The sequence below is a fragment of the Lathyrus oleraceus genome, chromosome 7, assembly GCF_024323335.1.
Source record: "Lathyrus oleraceus cultivar Zhongwan6 chromosome 7, CAAS_Psat_ZW6_1.0, whole genome shotgun sequence".
In the NCBI taxonomy this organism is placed as follows: domain Eukaryota; kingdom Viridiplantae; phylum Streptophyta; class Magnoliopsida; order Fabales; family Fabaceae; genus Lathyrus; species Lathyrus oleraceus.
In genome coordinates this window covers 537,834,468-537,853,076 of record NC_066585.1, presented here as the reverse complement: position 1 = coordinate 537,853,076, position 18,609 = coordinate 537,834,468, and the positions used below count along the sequence as shown (strand labels likewise).

The 18,609-nt window shown below is 33.2% G+C and overlaps 1 long non-coding RNA gene across 1 annotated transcript; it reads left to right on the top strand.

The window, feature by feature from the left end:
• Nucleotides 1-2,984: 2,984 nt before the first annotated feature.
• On the top strand, nucleotides 2,985-3,695 carry LOC127107772 (uncharacterized). Its single transcript, XR_007795822.1, has 2 exons — nucleotides 2,985-3,081; nucleotides 3,399-3,695. It is a non-coding gene; the product is annotated as an uncharacterized LOC127107772 (long non-coding RNA).
• The last annotated feature ends 14,914 nt before the right edge of the window (nucleotides 3,696-18,609 follow it).

Below are 18,609 nucleotides of genomic sequence, written 5' to 3'. Positions count from 1 at the left end.
TTCGAGCCTCAAATGGGTTTGAGCCCCAACCATGGCGGACATGGGGGAAAGGTGGACACCTATGTGGGTTAGAGTCCCATACGGTGAAAGATACCCTAGGTGGGTTAGAGTCCCATATGGGTGATGGTTCTTAAAAGTGGGTTAGATTCCCATAGGGGAACCTGATATCCACCGCGAAAGTCGAATCATACGAGCATGCATGAACCGAGGCTGGCTTAGACGTAAGTCCGATCGGGAATTGATGTTTCGTGATCTGAATAATGATCGTGGTTGAGTTATGAGAACTCAGATGCATGTTGCCATACAATTGCGAGATAGTTTCCCCATCGCTCAAGTCTTCTTTCCCTTGTTGACTTGAGTTGGTTATGAGTTGAAGATTGATTAGAAAACCCTGTAGAGCCGAGTGGACCCATAGGATAGGAGAACTCACTGAGATTATTATCTCATCCCATTATTGTTGTTATTTTTTCAGGTATTCTTTACAGGTTGAACCTAAGAGAAACTGTTATGGATGTTTCAAGGGTTGCTGTTCATTATGATCTTCCGCTGTGGAGTTGTGTGCAATGAAGATATTGTACATAGTTCTTAGATTTTTATTGTTTAGGCATTATTGTATAACATGTTCCATTGATGTTTTAGTTTGGACATGTATATATATATTGATGCCATTACGCACTTATGTTGTGACAGTACCAAAATTTAACACTTGTATGATATTATTCTAGATATATATTATACGGGTTGTTACAATTGTCTTTTTTTATAAAATATTACTTAAATATTTTCATTATTTATGTTTTCATGTTGAATAAAATGGATGTTTTAAATTTATCAAAAATATGGTTCCCTTGAAATCACAAAAAATATATTATACATGGATAGTTAGTGAGGGTGGATTTAAAGACACAAGATAAAGAATTTATTTGAGTTATGCAAATATTCTAATTTTAAATTCTTAATAATAGGTAATCAAGTGTTTGGTTAAAATTATGATTGATAAAGTATATCTGAAATTGTGTTTTGAAGAAAATCCTTATTCATATCCTACTACTGGTGTTTATTTTAAAAACCTCTTTGTTTGATGATTAGGTAGATCTTAAAATCAAAGTTTTAACAATCCAAAGGGTCATCAAACCGTGAGGGTATTGAGCCACTCGTTCGTTAGTCGAACCACCGGGTCACAGGTCGAACCGCATGACTAAACCGAATAAAATTGGAAAAGTCATTTTAATAATACTGTCTTTATAAAAAAATAAAGTTATCAAACCGGTCGAACATGTGACTCGGACTCTAAAAAAATCATGACACCTAGAAAACATCAAATTATAACAATTTCACAAGTTCATTATTTAAATTCAAATGCTAAATATAATCATCACACACAACAAAATAGTACAAAATACAAATACAAATATATTTTGAACAAAGTCTAATTGGAATATAATCTGGATAAAAAAATATCTGCTATTTCTTATAAATTTAATTCTAGTGTTGGAAAATTGCTTCAAATAATTTAAAAAAAATCTAGTTTTATATATATATATATATATATATAATATATATATATATATATATATATATATATATATATATATATATATATATATATATATATATATATATATATATATATATATATAATATATATATATATATATTATTGCAATGTCATTTTGCCTGACAAAAAAAAGATAGCATTTAACCCGCTGATTTACTGATTTTGGTCAGTTCTAGTCAGTTTCAACTGTTTTAATAGCTTGCCTGATCCAACAATAAGACCAAGTTGGTGATCCTTTCAATTTTTTGTTTGACCGGTCAAGCTAGTTCGATCCTTAAAGCACTATTTCAAATACAAATGAATTATGTCTATGATGATTTAGTTTATTTGGGAGACCCTAGTAATGAAACAAGAATTGAATTATATGTTTAGAAACAAAAGTATTAGAAAAAGTATAAATAATGTAAGAGAATCTTCAACAAAGATTGATTTACAAGATAAAGACTCAAACCTTTTAAACACTTGCATACGATGAGAAAATAAATAGTGGTTTTATGATAATTACATGTACAAGCACTTTACATTTTTTCACTAGCATGTGAGACTTGTAAATAAAATGATAAAATTATGACCAAATAATTAAGTTAGTGTTGAAATGTTTTGTTGTTAAATTCTTAAGAAAATCTTTGTACTCGAGTCACCATAAAAATCAAAATAATAAAACATTGCAAAATTCATGACCAATATGTTACAATTAAAGCTAGTAATAATATATTTTATAATTTATAAAAACTGTTCAAGTGTTAAAAAAATAGTTGTGTTCGGACATTCGTGTAAAGTTTATTCGGTTAATTTTTAAACCAACTCGTAATTTGACGAGGACTAAAATAACTCCTACGTAATTTGACACCATTTTTTCATCATTCGGTTAAAATTGAGTAGTATTTTTTATAATAATTTATTAATTTTAATATTATAATAATCTATTCAATTAAACTACATGTTTATAATCATATATTACACAAGTATTTATAAATCTATTTATTATATTTTAATAATTAAAATTGACTATAGTTTAAGATTCAATTAATAAATTTATGTAAAGTTAATAGTCAAATGAGATATTAAAAAACTAATACAGTTTTTAGGCCTATATAATAGAAGTTATGTTAGCCTTACTCGTTACAAAGAAATAAAATGTAAATCTATTTATTATATTTTAATCATTAAAATTGACTATAGGTATGAAGTCATTGATAAATAATATCATTTTATGTTCCTTTAAAAATTCAATAGAAAATGAAAATCATTTTCAAAATTATCAAATTCATTTTATTGACCACTTTATTTATTTAAATCTATCTTTCTTACTTTAAGATTCCATTAATAAATTTATGTAAAGTTAATAGTCAAATGAGATATTAAAAAACTAATACAGTTTTTAGGCCTATATAATAGAAGTTATGTTAGTCTTACTCGTTACAAAGAAGTAAAATATAAATTGAAATCTTACAAAATGGCATGTCACACCAATCAATCTTGTTTTTTTAGTGTTTTATGCCTTGTTTTGATGGTTAGTTCGGGTAAGAATGAAATTTTATTTTTATTTTTGAGTTTCAATTTTAAAGTAGAATTTACTAACACCAAATGTTTTTTTATTGAAACATATATTGCATCTTTATATTCAAAAGAAAGTAAAAAAGACTCGTCTAAAAAATTATGTGATTGTTTAACCCTTCTAAGAAGTTGATTTCTTTTTAAACAAGATATGTAGATCAATAACAATTCAATTATGGTTTAATCAATTCTCAATTCGAAAGAACATTAGATTGAGATTTTTAATGTAAAAATAATGAAGCAATGTCAAACACAAACTAATTTTAAATTTTGGTTGATTCAGGATTGGTTACCAGTATTTTGGTCCCTCCCGGAGGAGTTTGTATAGGGCCTTGTGTTGCAACGTGCGACCAGGATTGCCGTGGCAAGGGATTTGGAAAAGGGGGACAATGTTATACTCATCTTGCGAAGACAACATGTTGTTGTTTTCACTAATGAATTTTATTGTATGAGTTCAATAAAAATAATAAAACGTGCATTTGAGTTTAGCTCTGGAACTTACATTTTGTAAGAAATTTGTGTAAATCTTTAAAATACTATAAACACTATTATGAATAAATGAAATTTAAAATGGAATATATATTATTTGTAGTCTTTCTTTATAAAATATTACTTAAATATTTTAATTATTTATATTTTCATGTTGAATAAAATGGATGTTTTAAAGTTATCAAAAATATGGTCCCCTTGATATCACAAAAAAAATATTATACATGAATAGTTAGTGAGGGTGGATTTAAAGACACAAGATAAAGAATTTATTTGAGTTATGAAAATATTCTAATTTGAAATTCTTAATAAGAGGTACTCAAGTGTTTGGTCAAAATTATGATTGATTAAGCATATCTTAAATTATGTTTTAAAGAAAATCCTTATTCATATCATACTACGGGTGTTTATTTAAAAAAAACTCTTAGTTTGATGATTAGGTAGATCTTTAAATCAAAGTTTTAACAATCGAAAGGGTCATCAAACCGTGAGGGTATTAAGTCACTCGTTCATTAGTCGAACCATCGGGTCATAGGTCAAACCGCATGACTAAACAGAATAAAACTGGAAAAGTCATTTTAATAAATCTGTCTTTATCAAAAAATATAAAGTTATTAAACCGGTCAAATAGATGACTCAGTCTCTTAAAAAATCATAATTTCATGTACAAGCACTCTACATTTCTTCACTAGCATATGAGACTTGTAAATAAAATGATAAAATTATGAACAAATAATTAAGTTAGTGTTGTTAATATCTTAAGAAAATATTTGTACTTGAGTCACCATAAAAATCAAAATAATAAAACATTGGAAAATTTGTGACCTGAATAATACAATTAAAGCTACTAAGAAATATATTTTATAATTTATAGAAACTATTAAAGTGTTAAAAAAATTGTTGTGTTCGGACATTCGTGTAAATTTTATTCGGTTAATTTTTAAACCAACTCGCAATTTGACGAGGACTAAAATAACTCCCATGTAATTTGACCCAATTTTTTTGTCATTTGGTTAAAATTGAGTAATATTTTTTAAAATAAATTTATTAATTTTAATATTATAATAATCTATTCAATTAAACTATATGATTAGAATTATATATTACACATAATTTTAAGTATTTATTATATTTTAATCATTAAAATTCACTATAGGTATTAAGTCATTGATGATTAATATCATTTTATATTCCTTTCAAAATTCAAAAGAATATGAATATTAATTTAAATATTATCAAATTCATTTTATTGACCATTTTTTTTGTTTAAATCTAACCTATCTTTCTTACTTTAAGATGCAATTAATAAATTTATGTAAAGTTAATAGTCAAATGAGATATTAAAAAACTAATACAGTTTTTAGGCATATAATAGAAGTTATGTTAGTCTTACTCGTTACAAAGAAATAAAATATAAATTGAAATCTTACAAAATGGCCTGTCACACCCATCAATCTTGTTTTTTGAGTGTTTTATGCCCTGTTTTGATGGTTAGTTCGGGTAAGAGTGATATTTTATTTTTATTTTTGAGTTTCAATTTTAATGTACAATTTACTAACACCAAGTATTCTTTATTGAAACATATATTGTATCTTTATTTTCAAAAGAAAGTAAAAAAGACTCATTTAAAAAATTATGTGATTGTTTAACCCTTCTAAGAAGTTGAATTTTATAATTTTTTGTTTAAACAAGATATGTAGATCAATAACAATTCAATTATGGTTTAATTAATTCTCAATTCGAAAGAACATAAAATTTTGATTTTTAATGTAAAAATAATGAAGCAATGTCACACACAAACTAATTTTAAATTTTGGTTGATTCAGGGTCTTGTGTTGCAACATGCGACCAGGATTGCCATGGCAAGCTATTTGGAAAAGGGGGACAATGTTATACTCATCTTGAGAAGACAACATGTTGTTGTTTTCACTAATGAATTTTATTGTATGAGTTCAATAAAAATAATAAAACGTGCACTTGAGTTTAGCTCTGGAACTTACTTTTTTGTAAGAAATTTGTGTAAATCTTTAAAATTCTAAAAACAGTATTATGAATAAATGAAATTTAAAATGGAATATATATTATTTGCATTGTCTTTTTTTATAAAATATTACTTAAATATTTTAATTATTTCTGTTTTCATGTTAAATAAAATGGATGTTTTAAAGTTATCAAAACTATGGTTCCCTTGAAATCACAAAAAAAAATATTATACATGAATAGTTAGTGATGGTGGATTTAAAGACACCGGATAAAGAATTTATTTGAGTTATGAAAATATTCTAATTTTAAATTCTTAATAAGAGGTACTCAAGTGTTTGGTCAAAATTATGATTGATGAAGTATATGTTAAATTATGTTATAAAGAAAATCCTTATTCATATCCTACTATTGGTGTTTATTTTAAAAAATCTTAGTTTGATGATTAGGTAGATCTTAAAATCAAAGTTTTAACAATCGAAAGGGTCATCAAACCGTGAGGGTATTAAGTCACTCGTTCATTAGTCGAACCACCGGGTCTGTAATATCCCATATTCCCTTAAATTCTCAATTAGTTGTCAGTTGAGATCAATTGAGTCCCTGTGTACCCTATCTTTTTTTAGTTATAACAATTGGAGCTCTTATGTGCTCTAAATGTTGTCAATTGGGATCAATAGAGTAACTAGTGAACTCTGACGATATTAATTATCAATAAAGAGACAGACCAATATTAATAAGTACAAGAGAGGATATTTTTGGTAACATTAATAATTGGTCAATTGGTACTGGAAGATGAAATATCAATTGAGATATTTTATGTTACTACCTAATATATATATATATATATATATATATATATATATATATATATATATATATATATATATATATATATATATATATATATTATATATATATATATATATATATATATATATATATATATATATATTATATATATATATATATATATATTAGGTAGTAACATAAAATATCTCAATTGATATTTCATCTTCCAGTACCAATTGACCAATTATTAATGTTACCAAAAATATCATCTCTTGTACTTATTAATATTTATTAATAATTAATATCTTCAGAGTTCACTAGTTACTCTATTGATCCCAATTGACAACATTTAGAGCACATAAGAGCTCCAATTGTTATAACTAAAAAAAGATAGGGTACACAGGGACTCAATTGATCTCAACTGACAATATATATATATATATATATATATATATATATATATATATATATATATATATATATATATATATATATATATATATATATATATATATTATATGTTATATAAAATTGTGTGGTTTAGAAAGAAAGAAAAGAAGAAGTGGGTAAGAAGAGAGAGAGTAGGTAAGATAGAAAGGGAGAGTTATCATAAAGAAAAGAGGAAAAGAGGAAGGAAACCACCACCATCATCATCTCATCTTCATCATCATCATCACCAACTTCACATCTATTTCACCATCTTCATCTCCAAGGTGAGTTCTTAGTTTAGTTATAGCTTTGGGGAGAAATTTCATGAAATTAGGAGTTAGGGATTTATGATGTTTACTATGTTTGTTAAATTGATGATTGATATATGAACTTCTTGGTGTGTTGCAACTTTATGTTTGTTAATCCATGATATATGATGTTGGTTGTTGTGTTGTTGTTAGAATGGTATTAATATCATATTGAAATATTATATGGTGAAACCATGTTGATGTTGTTGCATGTATAATGATATGTCATGTTGATGAAGTTGAGGTTGTGTCGATGTTAGGAGAATATATGAAGGAACAAAGTTGTTGTTGTTGTCTCTTGTTGTTATGGCATGTTGATTCCATGGGTTATGTTGGATTGTTAGAGATTAATGAGGTTGAGAAGTGAGGAAAACAAAGTCATCTATACATCCTTGTGTGATGTTACTTTCATGGTAGAAAATGCTTAAATATGTTAGTTTATGGTTTGGAATGGTTTAGGATGGTAAAGGATGGAAGACGACATGTTTAGAAATGTGATTTTTGGAAAAGTTTCAGTTGTCAATCGATTGACACCATGGACCAATCAATTGGTCCCTTCCATTTCAGTGAAAAATCGTGGCAGAATGTTGATCCAATCGATTGGGCCATAACAACAATCGATTGGTTGCCCTGTTTTCACTCTAAAATGAGTTTCGTAACTCAGAATGAGGCCCGGTCGAATGTGTTGGAAAGCTAGTTCAATACTCTATTGATTGGTAAGATTGAATCATGCTTATAAGTAAATTATGACTTGATTATTGGTATTATACTATTATGTGTGTTTATAAATTATTTCCCTTTGTCCACCATAAAACGGGAATCGTAACTGCGATAAACGTGAGGTCAGATACATTGGAAAGGTAGTCCAATGCTTTATCAATTGATGAGAATAAAAACATGTTTGTACTACAGTTATTGTCTATGTTTTGGTAATGAATTGATTATGTGTATTCATGAACTATGTTGTGAAATTGGTGTATGCTCATTGTGTAAGTAGAAGATTAAAACTTATGTGTGAGGTAAACCTAGGATAATTCTAGGTAAACGACTTAGAAAGATAACTTAAGTTATTAAATGATTTAGATAGTGATGCTTTGACGTAATCATATCGTGGTGTGTGCAACGAACAAGTAGTCACAGAATGATACATTAACATGCTTTGTATGGACACATGTGTGATTTATGTATGAGAATGGATCATGTTATGATGCCATGAGAATTGATATGATATCATGAGGTTTGTTTGATATTTTTGGGAGGAACTTTTGTTTCAAAAGTCCTATTTTGATGAGGAGCGTTGCTCCGAAAGCCCGATTGGTTATTGAGAGTTAATCACGTATTCGAAATTAGATATGATTGTGCACATACCATTTCAAGGCTATGTAAAGCGTTAAGTGGGGATGTGGCACCAATGATTCGCGCCTTAATTGGGTTTGAGTCCTAATCATAACAGACATTGGGGAAAGGTGGACACCTGAGTGGGTTAGAGTCCCATATGGTGAAAAATACTCAAAGTGGGTTCGAGTCCCATACGAGTGATGGCTCTTAGAAGTGGGTTAGAGTCCCATATGGTGAAAAATACTCAAAGTGGGTTCGAGTCCCATACGATTGATGGTTCTTAAAAGTGGGTTCAAGTCCCATACGAGCAATGGTTCTTAAAAGTGGGTTCGATTCCCATAGGGGAACTTGATATCCACCGCGAAAGTTGAATCATACGGACATGCGTGAACCAAACCTTGGCCTAGACGTAGGTCCGGTTGGGGAACAATGTTGTGTGAATCCGAATAGTGATTTGTTAAGTTATGTGAACTAAAGTGACATGTTTCCATACATTGCATTTATCCCTCGGTTACTCAAGTCCTAGTTACAAGGTGCGAGTGATGCACAAATAACGGAAGGTGAATACTTGAGTTAGAATCAAATAGGACCCTATAGAGCCGAGTGGACCCATGGGATAGGAGAACTCACTGAGATTATTATCTCATCCCGTTATTGTTGTTATTTTTCAGGTAGTCCTTAGATTTTTATTATTTATGAACTATTATATAACATGTTCCATTGATGTTTTTAGTTTGGACATGTGTATATATTATTGCCCTTAGGCACTTATGTTGTGACAGTACCAAAATTTAACACTTGTATGATATTATTCTAGATATATATTATACGGGTTGTTACAATTGGTACCAGAGCAGGTCGATTCTCGACCTAGCCTTGAAACATCATAAGTAAATCTATTCTTGCCTCATATGTGTGTTTAGCCGACATGATTCTTAATATCACTGTATGTAGTATTGGTCCTGATCAACCTAATGCTATGTGCATGGTAGGTAGGATCATGGTTGAGAGACCACGAGGACTCCGAAGTGTGGGTGGAACTTGTGCTTTGAGAGTAGGCTCAAGCCAAGAGTTAGAAAGTAAGGATAATTAGGTAGCCCATATGAAGTTTCAGAGGAGTTGTGATTTGGGTATTATGGAATTGAAGAGTAGTGTATCATTCAAGCAATTCTGCGGTGTTAACAGAGTTGAGAAGTTGAGGATCTCTATTGGATGAATTGTCAGAGCTTTGAGAAAGGTGTGAATTGCTAGTGGAGTAAGATATACTCAGTGATAGGGAATAAGTATTGTGAGTAATTATGTATGGTAAAGGAGAAAGGATGGTTATGTTACGCATATGTCATAAGGTCTGGAAGTGAGGTAGTGTGTCAGTGTTTCAGTTTCTAAGGCCACTAAAATATTTTGGAAGAATGAGAGTACTTCATGGAGTATATATATTTGGAATTGTATCTTGAAAGTGGTCAAGGACTTGAGGGATAAGGATGTTGAGATTTGTTGGGAGCTTAAGGTAGTGGTGAAGTCTAAGGAGAGACTCGAGGACATGGTTGCCTATTCCAAGTGAAACATGTATGGACCAATTGGAGGCTAGAAGATAAACCAAGTATGTTCAGTCTTAGAAGGGAGATCGGATTTGGAATAGATCGTCAGTGGTTCAGTGTGAGTAAGAGGCCATTATGGAATGTTAAGTAACCTAAGGATCAATTATAAGAGTTCGTGTGGAAAGAGAGAATGCACATTACATAGTAATGGAAGCTCCGGTGAGTTTTGGTTGTAGGAGATCTGGTTGAGGAGAAAAGCAAGTAAGTTGGATTTAAGGAATTTTAGTAGAATGGTTTTGTAATTGGAACTGGGAGAATTACCATGGGAAGACAAGTGAACACCTAGTGTGGAAGTAGTGTGGATGTTGCAATACAACTGTTGTAATGGGATACATTTTAGATAAAGGTACAATGGGACCATTAAGATTCATTAAGACGAAGTTTTAGATATGTAGTTGAAGATTGTTCGCATCGAGGATTTCTAGAGTATGTAGTGGGGTGGAGGAAGTTATACCTTGGTATTAAGAAAAGTATGTGATAGCAGCATTATGGTCACAAGTATGTGTAAGGGATTCCTTGTCTTAAGATGGATGTATGGTAACATACATTTGTCGAGTCGTGAGTCTTGTATTCTAAGAAGTTGAGTTGATGATAGACAATGAAAGACAAGCCAAGCTGGAGCATGTGGAATATGTTATGTTACAAGAGCTTATTGGGAGACAATGAGGATTGTCCGTAGCAAGTCAACTAGACAAGTAACCCCAGTATGATGAAGGGTGTAACAGGTATTGGTTTAGAAGAAAATGCCAATCATAAGTGTGTGGCAATGATAAGTTTCATTGTAGCGGGGTATTCGTTACCATTAGAGATATTGACTAAATCCAAGGTAAATCATACAAGTCGAGTCGCCACCGCACTTCGATTTATCCAAAGGAATGGTTAGAAAGCGAACAAAAACCTAAAAGTTTTATCGAATCAAAAACTAGTAAAAATGTCAGAGATTTGGGTAAGGGGGTTGGTTATGCAATGGAAAGGTATTAGGCACCCAAAACATCCTAGGTACTCCTAGGGAGCCCTTTTCACATTTGTTGTAAGGTTGTTGTTTTTTTTTGTGAAAATTTATTTGTGCAAACATGACTGAAGGGATGAGGAAAGCATGTATGTTTATCTAATGTACTACTTACTAAAAGAAGGGTCAAAAGAAAATGACTCGCACGGACGTCGCATCCACTGCATACGTATCTCATCTGAATCTGAGAATCAGAGTCTTCGTAGCTCGGCTACCTATGGGTTAAAGAGGAGGTGTGCTCGCTAAGACATTGCGTCTTATGCCTACGTATCCCATCTGGGATGAAAATCAGAGCAAAACGTAGTTCGGCCAACTGCGGGGTTATGGATTGGGTTTTGGACGAACGACGTTACTACGCAATCTACCGGATGCTCGACCTTTGGAGACTTACTCGCCTGTAGTAGAAGGAGTAAATGTGTTTTTAGGAGAAGAAAAATCAATAGGTTATTCGCGTTATAGGAACGCTCATGCAAAAGGAATCCTGGACGAAGGAACCTGCATAAAATAAACACACAAAACATTGCCTCCTATCGAGGTCTTCCAGCAAAGAAAGCGGTAAAATGCGGGAAAAATGTAAAAGTACCACACGGATGAAGATCCGAGGTAACAACAATTAAAGGAACAATAAACCCTGAGATCCTTCCAAGCTAACATCATCAAAGAAAGTGGGTCAGTACAGGTAATCGGAATGAACCTCTAGGGGGTATCCCACAAATAAAGTGGGAAACCACGCAAACCATCTCTGCAAGAGTCATGTGAGCCCTCACAAAAAAAAACTCAACAAAAAGGTTAGAGAAAAAAAATAGGTTAATCAAGGGTTGCCCCCAAATCAAAATGTAACCACATGAATCATGCCATTAAAATTCACAAAAAGCTCACAAAAAGCAACCAAAGGTAGGAGGCCTAAACCTCTTGTCAAACACATGCATCAAAAGGGTATCAAATTCACCCATAATACCTCATACGTTCAGAGCATTCAAATTTAAAGCATAAAGTAATGGGAATAAGGCAAACCTGACTGGAGAGATCGAATGAAATTGAATTGCCCAATTGGGTTTGCAAAGCACTCTTAGGGTTTATATGAGAGGGAATTGGTTCTTTGCCGATGAGTTACCTTCAGTCTCTGGAGGTTGCTCTGAACTCTGTTAGTTCTTCTCTCACTTTCTTTTTCCTGCCAAGTTAATAGGAATAAAATCCTTTTGTTTCACTATAACTCTGAATTTATAACCTGGTTTTTGTGGACCTGGTTATAGCAAAAGTTTCCAAAAATGGAAAGTGACCTGTAATTTCAAGTTTCCAAATATGGCAAGTTTTTAATTCACATTCAACTTGACTTTTTAATATCAAAGATGCTTCAAATGGATTTTTGGTGAACATGAAAGTTGAAGATCTTTCTCTCCCCTTTTCAAAAAGTCTTGGATCGTGATCATATGATGATTGGTTGAGAAGTTATGGCCAAATGATCACAAAGTATACATGGAAGTTCAATATGGCATAACTTTTGATCCAAAACTCCAAATTGGTCCACTCTTTTTGCAAAATTCTCCTTGTGACCAATACTTTCCAAATGAATCATTGCCTTGCATGAAAGAAGCTCATATGATCACTTGTTCACACATGTGCATTTTGGAGGGAAAATTCATAATTTGAATTTGGTTGATCATGCAAGCCAAATACCAATCCCATGATGATTATTGAAGGATTTTAAGTGAAATTTAAGCTCAGCATGGTACTGTTCACGTGCTACATGGCCATGCTAGGTGCATTTGGCAATTTTGCAATTCACCTCATATCTCTCTAATCCTAATTAACCAAAGCCTAATCTTGATTTCAGTGTGATTAGTGAGTGGTATATAAGGAAAACCATAACTGTTTTGCAGAGGAGATAACAAATTCATATCAAAATTTCACATTCCCTCCATTTTTCTCTCTCTTCGAAAATCCAAATTTCTTAACATAATTCCTCAATTTCTTTGCATATTCTTGTTGATCATGGAATTCTGAGCAAGGATCATCATCTAGATTGGACAATTGAGCTGGTTTTCGTGCATATCAAGAGTTTGAACATGGAGATGGAAGCTTGAAATTGAAGCAGATCTAGGAGTTTTCAACTGTTTCTTTGTGCTTAAAGCTTCAAGGCAAAGTTATTGGAGTAGATCTGGAGAGTTTGGAAGCTTGAGGACACGAGTTTAGATCACTGCAATTTCAAGTAGGTTGAATTCGATCCTCTTATTGTGCTATTTTCTTGCCATAATTGTGTAGATCTTGCATTGCTGAGCACACTGATATGATTAGTTTTGAAAATGGATGAGAAATGAACCTGTATGATGAACTTTAAGTTTTGAGATCCAAAATGTTTTTGCTCGATCCGTAGAATCCATGAGGTTTTAGGTTGTTTGAATGTGATATTCGTGATCCTGGTGGAAAGAGCTTTCGATCCATATAAAATTTGCTCGATTCTAGAAAATTTCGCATGAATCTCCGCCGGAGACGGCCGGAGAAGACGACCGGAACTACTGTTCCGGCGTCTGGTTATGTTCCTAGGGTTTTGGCTTACGTGTGCTTCCACGTTTCGCTTGCATGTTTATTTCATTGGCCAGGAATCGTTTGACTCAGCCACGCGAGCTTTGACTCGTTGAGTGTGCTTGCCACCTCATTAATGAAACGTTGTGTTTCAACCTTGCTTGTGTGTGTGCTGATGCAGTGCCTCCGTGTCTGTTTGATTGGTTGTCATGCCTTTGACCTGCTTGCGTGTTCCATTGACTGCTGATGTGTGCGCCATGTGTATCAAATGATACGCTGTGTTTTGGCTTGAGAGCTTCTAATCTTCCATGCGTGTGTTCGATCCTTGGTTGTGCATCTTGCTGATTTTATTTGAATTTTGTCATTTCCCTCCATTATTTCATATTATTTCACATTATTTTGTTCAACTTCAAAAAATCATAAAAAATAGTAGAATGATCCAATTTGAGTCCAATTTTTTTTCACATTCTTGGTTTGATATCTAGTCTTTTATAGCATTATTTTCATGATTTGTGTATTGCTGGATTTTTTATGTGTGATTTTTGATTGAACCTTATGCCAAATTGACATGTTACATTCAATGCTTTGTGAAATGCTATGCTTTAATCCAATTGATCTGAAATTTTGCATGTTTGATCCCCACATGTGATATGATTTTTTGGAATTGGTTTGGAATTTTTATCATATTCCATCACTATTTTTGACACATGAACATGTAGTGTGACAATTTGTGTCACATTTTGTGCCTTGCATTTGTGCATTTTCATTCACCTATCATTTGAGCTCTTCTGGATCTGATTTTTTGCATGATGATCATTCATAAAATGATAAACTTGCATAAAAAATTTCAATGTCATTGGATACTTTTATGTTTTGATTTGGATTTTCTAATTTGGATGTCCAACTTTGTGCACATTGTTTGCATTTGCTTTACATTGATCATTTGAAGCATTTACCTTATGAATTGATGCTGGTCCTTTTGAGGACATTTTATGACATGTTTGAATATGCATTATGAAAAAGATTGACTTCTATTTTGATCATTTGATTTGCTTTTGAACCTAGTCTTTGTACTAGCGTTTTGTACATGAACTAACCTTAACTTGTGTTTCAGGTTTTGACACTTAGCATTAATGGTTGAGTTGCTCACCTTTTGAGATGCAAATTGGATTGTGTTCTCACTTCTTTGTGTTTTGTAGGGATTTGAGTTGATGAGTTGAGCTCATTGCTTCATTTGATTGCTTGACCATTGCTCATTGAATTGTGTACAGTTGTATTGGTTTCACTGTTTGTTTTCTGATTGGTTGTCTGAGATATTAACTGTTTAGCTTTTGTACAGGTACATTAGTCGCTTGCTTTTAGCTCTTGCTTGAGCTTTGTATTGTGGTTGATACACCACTTAGGTAGCTACTCTCTTAGTCCATGTAGTCTAGAAGTCCTGTCACCTTTTTGGCAGGCATTTGGCTGAAGTCCTCCTTATGAGGCTCTGATTGTGTTTGTTTACATTTGTGCCAAAGACCTCTAAATGAGGCAAGTGTTACTTGATAAGTCCTCCTAAGTGAAGAGGAAATTGACGCTAAAAGGGATTAGTAATCAATCCCCCGTTATTCAGTGAGTCGTTCATTATGCTCGCACTACGTGCTGATGCTCCTGAACAAATACCCAAGATCTTGTATAGAGTCAGTCAAGTGGAATAGGGTCCCTCATTCTGGATCCCCATGCTTTCTTTATCATAAGCTCACCTAGGCCAGGGGTAAGAGCATGAGGTCTCATCCTCATTTACCATCTTTCATCCGCTTCACCCTAACTCTCAATGTTAGTGGTTAAGAGCTTCAGCATACCCCTACAGTTTTGGCTTGTTTGTCGAGGTTGATATGACCCCTCTTGACTAAAGCCTAACCATTTGTCTGAGCCTCTTGTTTGTATATAGAGTGTGATGCATTGTTTGCTTGATTGTTTTTGATATGTTTGCATTTGATGTTTATTTGTTTGAGGAGTTAGATGTAAGTCCATCTATTGGCATTATGTTTCCTGTTTGTTTTGTGGAGTTAGATATAAGTCCATCTATTGGAATTCTGTTTCCTATTGTTGTTTGGAGTTAGATGTAAGACCATCTATTGGCATTCTGTTTCCTGTTTTGTTTTCGGAGTTGGATGTAAGACCATTGATTGGCATTCTGTTTCCAGTTTTTGTTGTTCTCTTATGAGACTTGCTTATTTGTTTTTACCTTGTGTTGCCTTATTCCAAAGGAAGGTACTTACTTGGATCATCCATATGATCTCAAGAAAGCAACCCTGTTTGTGGCTTTGTCCCTTTTCCCCACCTCTTGCATGCTTAACCTTGATCCATATCTTCATCTTTAACCCAAACCAGAAACCTTTTTGTGCAAACATTTGACTTGTTTTCAACATTAGAAACCTAGGCCTTATGCCTTTGATTTTCAAACTTTCTTTTCATAATACTCATTTTGAATTGAACTTTAAGTCAACTTTGACCATCTTTGTGAATACTTCCAATTGGTTAATTCAACTCACTTCAAATGTCTTTTGTGGTCCTATTTCCACTTCTTAATCAAATTTTCATGCATTAGCCATAGGTTTGAGTTATCTCAGTGGTTGATGTAAATCTCACTGCATCCTTAGTGGTTGGATCGTAAGACTTTCATACTTATTATAGGGTTAACCCCTCACTAGAATGTCGAAGTCGTCCTCACATGGTGGATTGTTGGTTCAGGTCGAGTTTTCTCCCTTTGATAACGAAAGACCTTAAGGCTTTTGTTTAAAATCAATCCACTCATTATTTTGAAATTTTTTACCCGAACTACGGGGTTTTGATCCTTATCTTTCATGAGAGGGTACGTAGGCAATGGGTTTATCCATCCAAACACAAAATGTAAATAAACTTGTATATTCTTTTCTCATCTCTTCAATCATGTTTGCACAAATAACTTTCACAAAAACAATAACAATACAACAAGTGTGAAAAGAGGTTCCCTAGGAGTACCTAGGATATTGTGGGTGCCTAACACCTTCCCATGACATAACCAACCCCCTTACCCAGATCTCTGACCTTCTTTTACTAGTTTTGTTTGTAAAACTTTAGGTTTTTGTTCGCTTTCTAACCTTTCCTTTGGATAAATAGAAATGTGGTGGCGACTCGACTTTGCATGATTTACCTTGGATCTAGTTAATATTTCTAATGGTAACAAATACACCGCTACACTTCCAAGCTAACATCATCAAAGAAAGTGGATCAGTACAGGTAATCGGAATGAACCTCCAGGGGGTATCCCACAAATAAAGTGGGAAACCACGCAAACCATCTCTGCAAGAGTCATGTGAGCCCTCACAAAAAAAACTCAACAAAAAGGTTAGAGAAAAAAAATAGGGTAATCAAGGGTTGCCCCCAAATCAAAATGTAACCATATGAATCATGCCATTAAAATTCACAAAAAGCTCACAAAAAGCAACCAAGGGTAGGAGGCCTAAACCTCTTGTCAAACACTTGCATCAAAAGGGTATCAAATTCACCCATAATACCTCATACATTCAGAGCATTCAAATTTAAAGCATAAAGTAATGGGAATAAGGCAAACCTGACTGGAGAGATCGAATGAAATTGAATTTCCCGGTTGGGTTTGCAAAGCACTCTTAGGGTTTATATGAGAGGGAATTGGTTCTTTGCCGATGAGTTCCCTTCAGTCTCTGGAGGTTGCTCTGAAATTGAATTGCCCGGTTGGGTTTGCAAATCACTCTTAGGGTTTATATGAGAGGGAATTGGTTCTTTGTCGATGAGTTCCCTTCAGTCCCGGTTGGGTTTGCAAAGCACTCTTAGGGTTTATATGAGAGGGAATTAGTTCTTTGCCGATGAGTTCCCTTCAGTCTCTGGAGGTTTCTCTGAAATTGAATTGCCCGGTTGGGTTTGCAAAGCACTCTTAGGGTTTATATGAGAGGGAATTGGTTCTTTGTCGATGAGTTCCCTTCATTCTCTGGAGGTTGCTCTGAAATCTGTTAGTTCTTCTCTCACTTTCTTTTTCCTGCCAGGGTAATAGGAATAGAATCCTTTTGTTTCACTGAAACTCTGAATTTATAACCTGGTTTTTGTGGACCTGTGGGCTCAAATGAGAGAGGCCCAAGTCCAAAAAAAAATTGTTATATTTTTTTTATTTATTTATTTTTTTTATTTATTTTATTTATTTTATTTTATTTTTTATTTTTTTTATTTTTATTTTTTATTTTTTTATTTTTTTATTTTCGTTTTTTGTTCTCTCTTTTTTTTTTAGTAAACAGAAGTAAGAGAAACAATGATGTATAATTCAAGCATGCTTGGTGATCTCAAACCAATCACAAGGAGTCCCACCTAAAGGTAAAGGGAACCAAGATGTTCATGATCCTTGAGGCTATGCAAATGCAATGTTATGATGCCATGAGGGATCTTAGGGTCAAAATTGGGGTCTTACAGATGCCCCTATTTAAGGTCATTCTAGCCGGAGAAGTGAAGGTTAAAATCTTCGTCTCGACGAGGTAGAATGGGCTTAAATAATAACAAAGAGACAAATTTTGGTCCCTAAGAGACCTCATGATGCAGATGTATGTATGCAAATAGTACGAACTCTGTGGAGATATGTGTCCACAAAGAAGAAAAGACATCCGGAGAAACTGACAATCCATATGAGAAATACACTCAATGGGACAGAGACTCTAGGGACTCTTATGGGGATAGGAGAGGGAATAAAATGCGTGAGCGGGTCGCGACTCAATGCTTGGGGAACAGAATTCCAAAGGGAAAATATCCAATGGAAAGACCCGAGCTGACTCAAAGGTGCATGTATTGGGGAATATGCCAATACAGCAAAAACTATCCACAATGGTACTTCGGATAAAAATCCGGATGAAAACAATCCACTAAGGGACTTCGCTGGGGATGTCTAAAAGGACACTCCTGGGGAAGCAGCGGGACGAGGTATTACCGGTTACTGGGTAATAAGCTCAAGGAGACATGTGATCTGATCGCCGGTATGAGGGTGAGATA